This window comes from Zingiber officinale, chromosome 3A (genome assembly GCF_018446385.1).
Source record: "Zingiber officinale cultivar Zhangliang chromosome 3A, Zo_v1.1, whole genome shotgun sequence".
Classification (NCBI taxonomy): Eukaryota; Viridiplantae; Streptophyta; class Magnoliopsida; order Zingiberales; family Zingiberaceae; genus Zingiber; species Zingiber officinale.
Window position 1 is genome coordinate 98,410,232 of NC_055990.1, and position 11,849 is coordinate 98,422,080.

The window sequence follows — 11,849 nt, forward strand, 5'->3', positions numbered from 1 at the left end:
AAATCGCAAATTGACTTTCTTATGATTAGGAAGAAGGATAGAAAGATTTGTAAAGATTGCAAAGTCATCCCAGGAGAAAGCTTAACTACCCAACATAGGGTAGTAGTGTTGGATATACGCCTCAAACATAGTATCAATAGAAAGAAAATATATACAATTCCTAGAATTAAGTGATGGAAGTTAAATGATGAGAAACAAAATATATTTAAGGAGAAGGTAGAAGTACAAGCATTAGGTAAAATATACGATGACTCTAATACAACTTGGGATAAGATGATATCAAAGTTGAAAATAGTAGCTAAGAGTGTACTTGGTGAGTCAAAGGGACATGCACCACTAAGTAAAGAATCTTGGTGGTGGAATGAGAAAGTACAAGAGAAAGTGAAAGAAAAACAAATAGCTTATAAGGAATTATATATTTGTAAGAACGAGGAAAACTTAAAAAAATATACAATAGCCAAGAAAGAAGCTAAGAAAGTAGTGAGTGAAGCAAAAAATGAAACTTTTAAACGGTTATATCAACAATTGGATACAAAAGAAAGGGAAAGAGATATTTATAGAATAGCTAAAGAGAGAGAAAGAAAAACAAGAGATCTTAGCCAAATAAAATGTATTAAAGATGAATGTAATAGGGTATTAGTAAATGATGGAGAAATAAAAGAGCGGTGGAAGAGGTATTTTCATCAACTTTTTAATGAAGGTTTAGGTGACCAACTTAACTTAGGTAATTTAATTAGGTCAAATGAGCATAGAAATTTTAATTTTTATCGTAGAATTCAAACTTCAGAAGTAAAACAAACTTTAAATGAGATGCACAATGGAAAAGCCGTTGGACCAGATGATATTCCGATAGAGGTATGGAAGTGCTTAAGGAAACAAGGTATTGAATGACTTACAAAATTATTTAACATGATATTGAAAACGAAAAGAATGTCTGATCAATGGAGGATAAGTACTCTAGTTCCCTTATATAAGAACAAGGGAGACATACAAAATTGTGCAAACTATAGGGGTATTAAACTAATGAGTCATACTATGAAACTTTGGGAAAAAGTAATAGAAAAAAGATTAAGGAAGGAGACCACAGTGACAGAAAATCAATTTGGGTTCATGCCTGGAAGGTCGACAATAGAAGATATAGATTTCCTTAGACAATTAATTGAAAAATATTGGGAGCAAAAACAAGATCTACACATGATATTCATTGACTTAGAAAAAGCTTATGATAGAGTCCCAAGAGAAATTATATGGAGAATTTTAGAAAAGAGAGGTGCTAGCGTAACATATATTGAACTAATTAATGATATGTATGAGGATGTAACGACTAGAGTAAAGACTTCAGGCGGAGTAACTGAAGCATTTCCAATAAAGATAGGGTTACATCAGGGATCAGCCCTAAGTCCCTATCTTTTTACACTAATTATGGACGAACTCACTGCGTACATTCAAGGCACAGTACCGTGGTGCATGTTGTTTGCAGATGATATTATTTTGGTAGATAAGACACGTGAAGGAGTAAATGCTAAGCTAGAATCTTGGAGGGAAACGCTAGAAGGGAAAGGTTTTAAGCTTAGTAGATTAAAGACAGAATATATGGCATTTAAATTTAGCAATATTAGAAGTAATGAAACAATTGTTAAGATAGGAGAGGACGAGTTGCCTGGAATCGAGAGATTTAAATATTTAGGATCATTTTTATAAAATGATGGAGGGATTGAGGGAGACGTCTTATATAGAATACAAGCAGGATGAGTGAAATGGAGGAGAGCGTCGGGTATTTTATGTGACCGTAAAGTACCTCTTAAACTTAAAGGTAAGTTCTATAAAATCGCAGTTAGACCTGCTATGTTATATGGAGCTGAATGTTGGGCTATGACTCGAGCACATGAGCATAAGATGAGAGTTGCAGAGATGAGGATGTTAAGGTGGATGTGTGGGCATACGAAGATGGACAAAATAAGGAATGAGAGCATTAGAGAGAAAGTCGGAGTTGCATCTATTGAGGGTAAACTCTGAGAGACACGTTTAAGATGGTACGGATATGTACTTAGACGACCAATAAATGTTCCAGTTAGGCGATGTGAAACTATGATAAACATGCATATCAAACGAGGAAGAGGAAGACCAAAAAAGACTTGGTTAGCAACAATAAAACAAGATAAAATTTATTTAAATATAGATGATGATATAATAGGAGATAGAGCTCAATGGCGTAAAAGGATTCATACAACCGACCCCACCTAGTGGGAAAATGCTTAGTTGTTGTTGTTGTTGTTGTTGTAAAAATTTATCACTTTCTGCACGGACATCTTATTTTTTTCCACCCATAAACTCAACATTACTCCAAGCAAATTATAAAAATTGTTTTAACCCAACTTTATACTCATTAGTTAAATCCAACGTTAAGATAAGTTCTTTTTATACATACAAGTCCTTTCTTTCTATATTGTTTTCAGCTAAATAATGCTTAATTAGAGATAAGTGTTCGTTGAACATAACTGCAGTTAAATATCAAAATAAACTCGTGATAAAAGGGTATTAAAATAAATTAACATTAGTATCCCCTTCTTGTTCAATAATGATGCAAGATACCTAAAAATCTTACAAAGATTTTGTCTCCATCAACCTGAGCTCATGTCACTGATTTGTAAAATCTATCAACTTATATATATATATATATATAATATTAGTTTAACATTTCAGATTTAGAAACATTAATATTTAAAATATTTATCTTATGATATTTATTACTAAATTCATGGGCAATGAACTAGCAACCACACATCCTGAGTCCATGGTGGAGCTAGGACAATGTTGTGGGTAGCATCAAACTTAGCATGGATCCCGCCAGGCCTTGCCTAGACATGGCATGACCTATTGACACCCCCACTGAATTGTCATATGAAATATGTGGTACAAAAATTATATATCTGAATCTGCGATAGACAAGAACAAAATGTGCTCTAGAAAGATACATAACTAATGCAAACAGATAAAGCTTTAGAAGTTTGAACCGAATGTAATATAAGTGGCAATTCAATCTAAAAGAAAGATCATGAATAACATGGAGGACACATTTATGAAACAAAACATCATTTGAAAAATAGAATACCTGATAAAAAACAGCAACTAAATCAGTTGATACAAGTACATGCAAGCAAACGCCGTGACACAAGAGTTGAGCTCAATTTTTTACCAAACAATCCTGTTTTCATATATATATATATATATATATATTTTGGCCAACCTCAGCAGTCAACCAGCTGAGCGGCCAGCTAGCCTCAACAGCAGGGCAGCTGAGCTATGAAATTCACATGGCGACCGGCCAACCTCAGCAGTCTGCTAACCTCCATGGCCATGATGAACGGTCGTCGAACCTTGTTGCGGCCAGATTCAGCCGGTGAGGAAAGGGAAAGGGAGAGGGGAGAAAGCTTACTATCGCACCTTTCCAAGCTGATTTTCTTCACTGTCTAAATTATGTGGATTGGGGAATTCGGGGTTTCGAGGATAAGGGGATCGAGGGTTTGGCGACGAATTCGTATTCGTTGCCAAATTTTAAATTCCACATATTTTGGCAAAGATTGCCAAATTTAAAGATCTTCATATTTGATAATGAATCCTAGATTCATCATCAAATTGTAGCTCTCGGCTTGGCAAAGATCTTACCATGTTGCAATGATTCCCGGATTCATTGTCAATTTGGCGACGAATTCTACGTCGCCAAATCTGTGATCCCGATTTGCTGAAGATCTTTAAATGGGGCAACCAATCTATAATTCCTTGCCAATGGGTGAGGAATTTAGTGACAAATTTATTTTTAGCAACAAAGTTTGCGATGAAATATTTTTATTGCTAATTTAGGGACAAACTTGTTTTTGTCACAAAATTCGTTGTTATTTTGCAACGATTAATTTGTTTGTTGCAAAATTCATTGTTAATTTGCAACGAATATTTTTCATTGGTAAAATTCGTCGCTAAATTCATATTTTTTGATAGTACATGAACACAATATAGCATATGGTAAGAGCTAACAGCTTGCGTGCATCTAAGCTTGACATGAGAGTTATGGAAGGTAAACTCTAATTATGAGTTGTGAGAATTGAGAAACCTACACTCGTAGGTGAAAGTAGATCACATCTTAGGCAAGAATTGATCATTAGAATGATTGAAATCAAAGTTTTAGTTGATTGAAACTGAGTTCAATTGACTATATATAGATGGTTGAGGCAACAAAAAAATTGATTTATTTAACTAGAGAATAAAATATTTCTATTCATGGCTAAATCAACTCAACAGTCAAATAACCTAAGAGTTATTGGGGAGCAGTTGACTGATGGTTGAATATAGTCAATTAGTAGACGTTGGCACTCTGGCTAAAACGACCAAAGGAACTAGCCTACTAATGGGTTAATCTATTAGGTCAACTAATTGGTGACAAATTAGAATAACAAGTAGTGAAGATTAAAGAGGGATGGAGACTATATAAGGAGAAATAGGATTAGTTAGATTATATTGAGCCTTATCTTGTATTCTCTTTAGTCCTCCTCTCTAAATGAAAGCACCATTAGTAGTTTATGTTGTAAGCCGGTAGTTCACCCCGAAGGGGAAAAATAGTGGACTTTCCACACAACAATTGTATTGACCGTTGACAAATTGTACAGTTCAGAAGTTGGAAAAACCTTCTATAATGAAAATGTTTAACATACACCAAGAGCAAAGTGAAAGGAATTGAATTTTGATACGTAGATGTGTATCGGACACAAAGTGCCAAAATATAAATAGCCAACTATCCCAGACATTAGAAGTTAAGAACTCTAGATCAACATAAATGTCATCACCACCAATATTATAACTTATATTAGAAGGTATGACTATCCCATAAAGTTGGTCAACAATGGCATTATAAAAGACTTGTGTTAGGAAAAGAATCATAATTACTTCAAACATAAATGAAGCTTTTTCATGCAACTTGTCCCACTTATAAGTTTCTGTTGTGCACACACACGAAAATCATATATCATAAATATTTATATATTTGTGGACAAGGGAGGAAAATTTCCATGAGCATCTAACCAATCAAAGCGCATTACACTAATTAATAAAATAATGGATAGGCTTAATTTAATCAAACTAGTAATAAAAAATGGTTTAACTTATTACAATTCTTTACCACTAATGAGATATATCTAACTAATTATATGACTATGACATAAGAACTTTGGATCAACATAAATGTCATGAAAAGAAGGGGTTGATAAGCAGCAAATATCTATACCTAAAAGAGAACGAAATTTAACGCAAAGAAGAAGAAAAAACTTATGTGGCCAAGCTTCTAAATCTACTTCAATGTCTCCCAAGAAAAATGCTTACACAAGAAAAAACCTAAAAGGATCTTCAAAATCTAAAAGGTTTAAAATCCTTAAAAGGGTATATCTTGTAGACATTTAATGACCATGGCTTAAGAATATCCTAGAAGTAATACTTCCCAAAGACAAATAAAAATAAAAATAAATAAACATCAAACTAAATTTCAAATTTCAAAGACAACATCCTATAAAAGCAATGACAATTCAACTCTTGCGCCATGGGTTGAGAGAGCTGGTACTTGCATGGATGGTTATTCTATTGGGTGTCTAACCTCCCATATACAATAAGTTATTGTATTATGACAAAAATGTCATCCGTAATTTATTTACCTATATCTAACTGGGGGCCGATGATACTGAACCATCTTATATGAGCATTATCACTTTTTTTTTTACTCGAATGACAATTAAGCTCTAAAAATTAGAAATAATGTTAAATAACATGAAATTAAGCTGACATGCAATAAATACATCAGCATAGCAAACAAATTTGATAACAAAATAAATGTACACCATCAAATTTGTAATTGTGATTCTTTTACAAAATATAAATATAAAAACCACCATAAATTTTTTAACAATTCCAAAATAAAATACAATGAAAAAACATGAAAGCTAACCTTTAAAAGAACATCAAAGGCAGTCATTAAATTATCCACTTGAAATTTCACATCAGAAGTATTCATTTTATGTTGGAAAGAGCAATGCACTATATAGCATAACCTGTCTCATATCACATTTGTAGAATATGTAAACCAAGTTATACTTCATTTTATTTTTAAAATACTGAGTTATATATATAAGTGTAATGTCTTTATAGATTGAATTTAACACAGTATGCAAAGTAAAATCACAAAATCAATCATATGGCTACAAGATTACTAATTTTCATCTTTAAGTCAAACATAAAATGATCTAATTTAAATGACTGAGCAATAAGACTAAGAGACCATCCAAGTCTCAAGAGAGTGAAGCCTAGCTACTAAACAAATAAAGCATCATCAATGTCAAGTTGAAAAGAGACGAGATTTAAAATGTCATATACAGGAACAACTCAAACACAAACTGAGGGCACCTACATGTGTGTTGCAGTCTATGAAATATCATTATTCAGCCAAAACATTAATTTGTTACATTAGAAAGTCATTCGTAAGTCACATATCTATGGGATGAATGTAATATTAAGTTGAGGGATGTCTCAATGAATTTCTTCACCTATATGATTAAGTATGAGTGGTAATGACAACTACGACCATAGCATTAAAATTCAATGAAAAGAAACTTAAAATGATTGGGACCGAATGTTTGAGTATGTTCCAGTAAAATAAGTGATCAGATAAAATTTTATTAGAATCAACCAATACAACAACACAAGATGAGTAGAATTAAGGAAGTGTAAAGAAGGGAAATGAAGATAGAAATAGGAAGAGACAAGAGGGGGAAGGCTAAAAGAGAGAATGAAAAATAGAAGAGCAAAAAAAATCTAGCTTTCAGTGATCCTACTTACATAACTGGTCTTTTTGGCCGTGAGCAACTAGCTAGAATTGTTAGTTCCTGCTAGATTGTGGTATCAGGTAGCATTTAGAAGTAGAACCATAGTCACACTTTATGGCTTGTTGGAGTATGATATAGTATAAAATTGGATTAACTTATTAAAACCTAGTCAATCTAAAGTAGCTTTCAAACTATTAAATGTTGTGGTAGTTTCTTCTCCAATTCATCAAGAAATTGTTGGAAGGTAATAACACAAGATTAATAGTATCAGTGCTAAGGGGGATGAATAATGCTTGTAAACATTCTCACTTAAAAACTTTTCTTTTTTTGGAAAGCAAAGTATAAGTGCAATGGAAATAAAAGAGTTAACCAAAAGCAAGAACACATAACACAAGATTATTTTTACTTGGTTCACAGCCACAAGCTATTACTCCAAGGCCCATAATCCGATTGTGGATTATTACGAGTGGGCAATTCACTACTTTTCCTCTTCCGAAGAACTCTTCGGAGCCAAAGAAAGCCTTTTACAAAAATAAAGTGCAGTAAGACTTTACCGCCCTTTTAGTAGGGGTGAATATTCAGTTAAAATTGAACTGAACCGAATTAACCTATTTTTTTAAACTAACTGAATCAACTAAATTTTCTAATAAAAACCAAACCAATAAAATATCAAAAACCAAATTAACCAATTTTTTTTAACTAACCAAACCGACTAAATTTTTTTAATAAAAACCGAATCGATAAAATATCGAAAATCGAATTAGCCAAATTTTTTGGAATAATGGGAAATCTAATCGAAACTGAAATTGATTTTTTTAAAATCATGGGAGATTTACCGGTTCAATTTTTTATTTTGGTTTATTGGGTTTAACCAAATAAGAAATTTTAAAAACAAAATTGAACTGAATTAACTGAAAAAAACTACTTTTTGGAAAAAAAAAAACTAAAATACCGAATTAATTGAACTGATTTTTTAAATTCGATCGATTTATTCGGTTTAACCAAATTTTTTACTGAACCTTACCTTTTAGAAATGATAGTACGAAATTTAAAGCAACTATATTATTTACCCCATCGACTCCTGCTGGGAGGGGATCCACGACAAAGGTCGGGATCTCATGCATTCGACTGTCAGGCTCGCCGGAGTGGAGCACCCTGGTGAATCCTCTGATAAGATCCTTTAATGGATTTATTCAAATAAATCCTTTAATTTTATTTCCTTTAAGTTTTAGATTTTTTCTTTTTTCTACTAGATAAATTTTAATAAGACATTTTCTCTTGAAAATATATTTTTATTTTATTTTTCTTTTAGACCTTTTCTTTTGAAAAGGTAGTTTAGATCTCTATTTAAAGAGACGTTATGTAACTTTGAAAGACAAGTAATTTCCCTTTTAATTAATCAATTTCATTTGATTATTGGAGGTCGATCCCCTCGAAGCGATATACCCTATCTCCCTTTTCTCTTTCTCTTTCGATTTTTCCATATGATAGGCCCCCGGGTTCCTATCAACTTGGTATCAGAGCAGTTCACTTCATCTTCGCCCTATAGTATCTCGCAGCAACTTCAACAAGCACATGGTCTTAACCCGACTTCAAGAGAAAAAAATTCACTCTGACATGACGTCGGAGGATCTCATCTTGACGCTAAATGGGCTCTGGAATTTGAAGCTAAGCACGAGACAAGGATGGATAAACTCGAAAAAACTATGACATCGTTGGTCACAATAGTGCAAGAATTGAAGGATCGTTTAGAAGCGGATTCCAGTTCAAGCATACTAATCAAAAGGGGAATAAATCAGCAGTCTCGACAACAACAATATGACCAAGGAGCAAACTCAAATGAAGATCGAGAGCACAACTATCCACGTATGAAGGTGGAATTTTCTCACTGGGAGAACAACGATCCGATTGGATGGATTTCAAGGGATGAAAAATATTTTTGCTTCCACAATACATCGGACAATGCAAAGGTAGAACTAGCATCTACAAACCTCGAAGGCGATACCATCCAATGGTATGACTGGCTTGAAGCATGCCATGGGCCTCCAAAATGGGAGGAATTCAAAGAAGAACTCATCAATCGATTTGGTCCCTCCGGTTATGAGAATGTTAATGGAGAATTGGCCAAAATTCGACAGACTTCAACCGTACTAGAGTACCAAGGACAATTCTAGCGACTCTCTAATCGAACTCGTGATTGGTCAGAAAAGCAACTACTGGGCACTTTTATTGAAGGACTTCGTCTTGATATACAACGAGAAGTAAAAATTAATCAACCCCGCCCCATGAGGGATGCCTTATCCTTTGCACGACTACAAGAAGAGAAGATCAATGTGTTAGAGTGTATACTAAAAGCCTAGCTTTTGGTATAAACATTTATCTAGAAATAAGAATCACATTGGTCAAATGTCTACATTTATGATAAATGTAGTTGTTCAATTAATTTATATTGTAGATAACATGGTGTGTGGTGTCACACACAGAGGATCATGTTATCAGTACCTTATAAATTATAAACAGTAGCTCACGACCAAGATGGAAAGGAACAAACCATTTGAAGGTCGTAGTGTAATTAGGTATTAGTTTATCTTAACTATATAATTACACTAGTACACTTAGAGTGTATTGAGTAGGACCATTAGAGGTCGTTTCTTTTATACTGACTTTATAAAGAAACAAAGACCTCAGTTATTATGGAAGTGTGTGCTCTTAATCCTAATATAATAACAAGCACATATATTTGATATTTATTTCTTTAATTTGTCAATGGGTGAGATTTAGTTCGATGAATCAATAAGCCCGATAAGTTGGGAAATGATATCACTTATAGTGTGTGTTGTTGATTATAGAAGGAAGCTGTGTCCTAGAGATACTAGGTTGAGAATGTCCCCAAGAGGAGCTCAAAAGGATTGTCATGTTAAACCCTGCGGTGGACTTAGTCCGACATGACGATGAAGTTGAGTGGTACTACTCTTGGAACTAGATATTAATTAAGTGAGTTGTCAGTAACTTACTTAATTAGTGGACATTTGTTATCTTAAACACAGGGAGACTAACACACTCATAATAAGAAGGAGCCCAAAAATGTAATTTGGGATTGGTGCGGTAGTTCAATAATAGTTCTCTAGTGGAATGAATTATTATTGATAAAATTAAGTTGTGTGTTCGGGGCGAACACGGGATGCTTAATTTTATCGGGAGACCAAAACCAATTCCTCCTCTCGGTCCCTATCGTAGCCTCTTATTTATAGAGTACTATACCCACCTATACCCACCTATACCCACCTTCATACCCATGAGAAAGGGGCCGGCCAAGCTAGCTTGTGGTTCAAGCTAGGGCCGGCCAAGCCTTGGTTCATGGGTGGCCGGCCCTAGCTTGAACCCAAGCTTAGGTGGCCGGCCCCCATTAAATTAAAAAGAATTTTAATTTTAATTTTTATTATGTGAAAGATATAATTTATTACAGAGAATTAAAATTAAAATATCTCTCTTTAAAAAGATCTACAAAAAGATTAAAAGAAAGAGATTAGATCTCTTTCCTTATTTGTAGATTGGAAAGATATTTTATTTTTTCTCTCTGAAAAATTATTCACATGTTGAAAATTAAAATTATAGAAATTTCTTTTTATCAACCATGAAGGGATTTTAAAAGGAAATTTTATTTTTTAAAATTTCCAAAGACAAAAAAGGAAGTTTTAATTGTTGATTAAAATTATCCTATTTGCTCTACATGAGGTGGCCGGCCACATACAATTAATTAGGAAAATTTATTTAATTTTTTCTTAATTAATTGTTGTCAAGGAAAGTTAAGGAAATTTTATTATAAATAAATTTCCTTATTTGCCAAAGCCAAGGAATATAAAAGAAGGGGTAGGGGTGCCTTCATTGTGAACAACCTCTATTATTTTTCTCCCTCTTTTCCTTGGTGTGGTGGCCGGCCCTTCCCTTTCTCTCTTCTCCTCTTGTTGGCCGAAACCTATCTTCTTGGTGGAGCTTTTGTTTGTGGCCGGATCAAGGAAGGAGAAGAAGGAGAGAAAGCAAGTCTCATCTCTAGCATCCCTTGGAGCATTGGTGGTGGCCGAAATTATTCATCCTTGAAGAAAATTATTGTGGCCGGCCATCCTCTTCCTTTCTTCCTCTTTTGTGGTGGTCGAAACTTATCTCTTGCTTGGAGTTCTTGTGGTGGCTGGATACTACTTGGAGAAGAAGAAGAAGAAGGAGAGAAAGCTTGTATCCCTTGGAGCTTGGTTGGTGTTTTGTTCTTCGTCCTTGGTGAAGCTTCTTTGTGTTGGCCGAACCTAGCTAGGAGAAGAAGAAGGTGCTTGGTGGTTTCTCATCTTGGAAGATCGTTGCCCACACAACGTCCGAGGTTAGAAGAGGAATACGGTAGAAGATCAAGAGGTTTTTCTACAAGGTATAACTAGTAATTTTTCTTTCCGCATCATACTAGTTATTTATGGAAATAATACCAAATACAAGAGGCTTACGATTCTAGAATTTCGAATATGTTTTTCGATGTTGTGTTCTTTTGTTTTTTCTTTTCCTTGTGATTTGATTGTTCTTTTCGGTTAACCTAAAGTTATTTTAGGAAATTAAATATTAGCTTTCTATAAAAGGTTTTGTCTAGTCGGTGGTGGTTGCTCCCATATCCAAGAAGGTCGTGTGCCTCGCCACGTCAGTACTGGGGACCAATTATGGAAATTAATATTTAATGGAATTAATAACTTAAGGTGATTTGGGTCGAACGTATTAAGTTCCGCAGGAGATCCAAGTCAAAACCTAAAAGAATAAATAGATTAAGTTTTGGATCAAACGTGTTAAGTTCCGCAGGCGATCCAAAATTTAATTTAAAAGAACACATGGTAGCTAGGAAAAGGTTCAGACCTTTGTACAAAATTTTTGTACAGTGGAACCTCTAGGTTTTCCGAGTAGCAACCAACACAATGAGGAAGGAAGAAGAAATAACAAGGTAATTCATGAAAACCCATC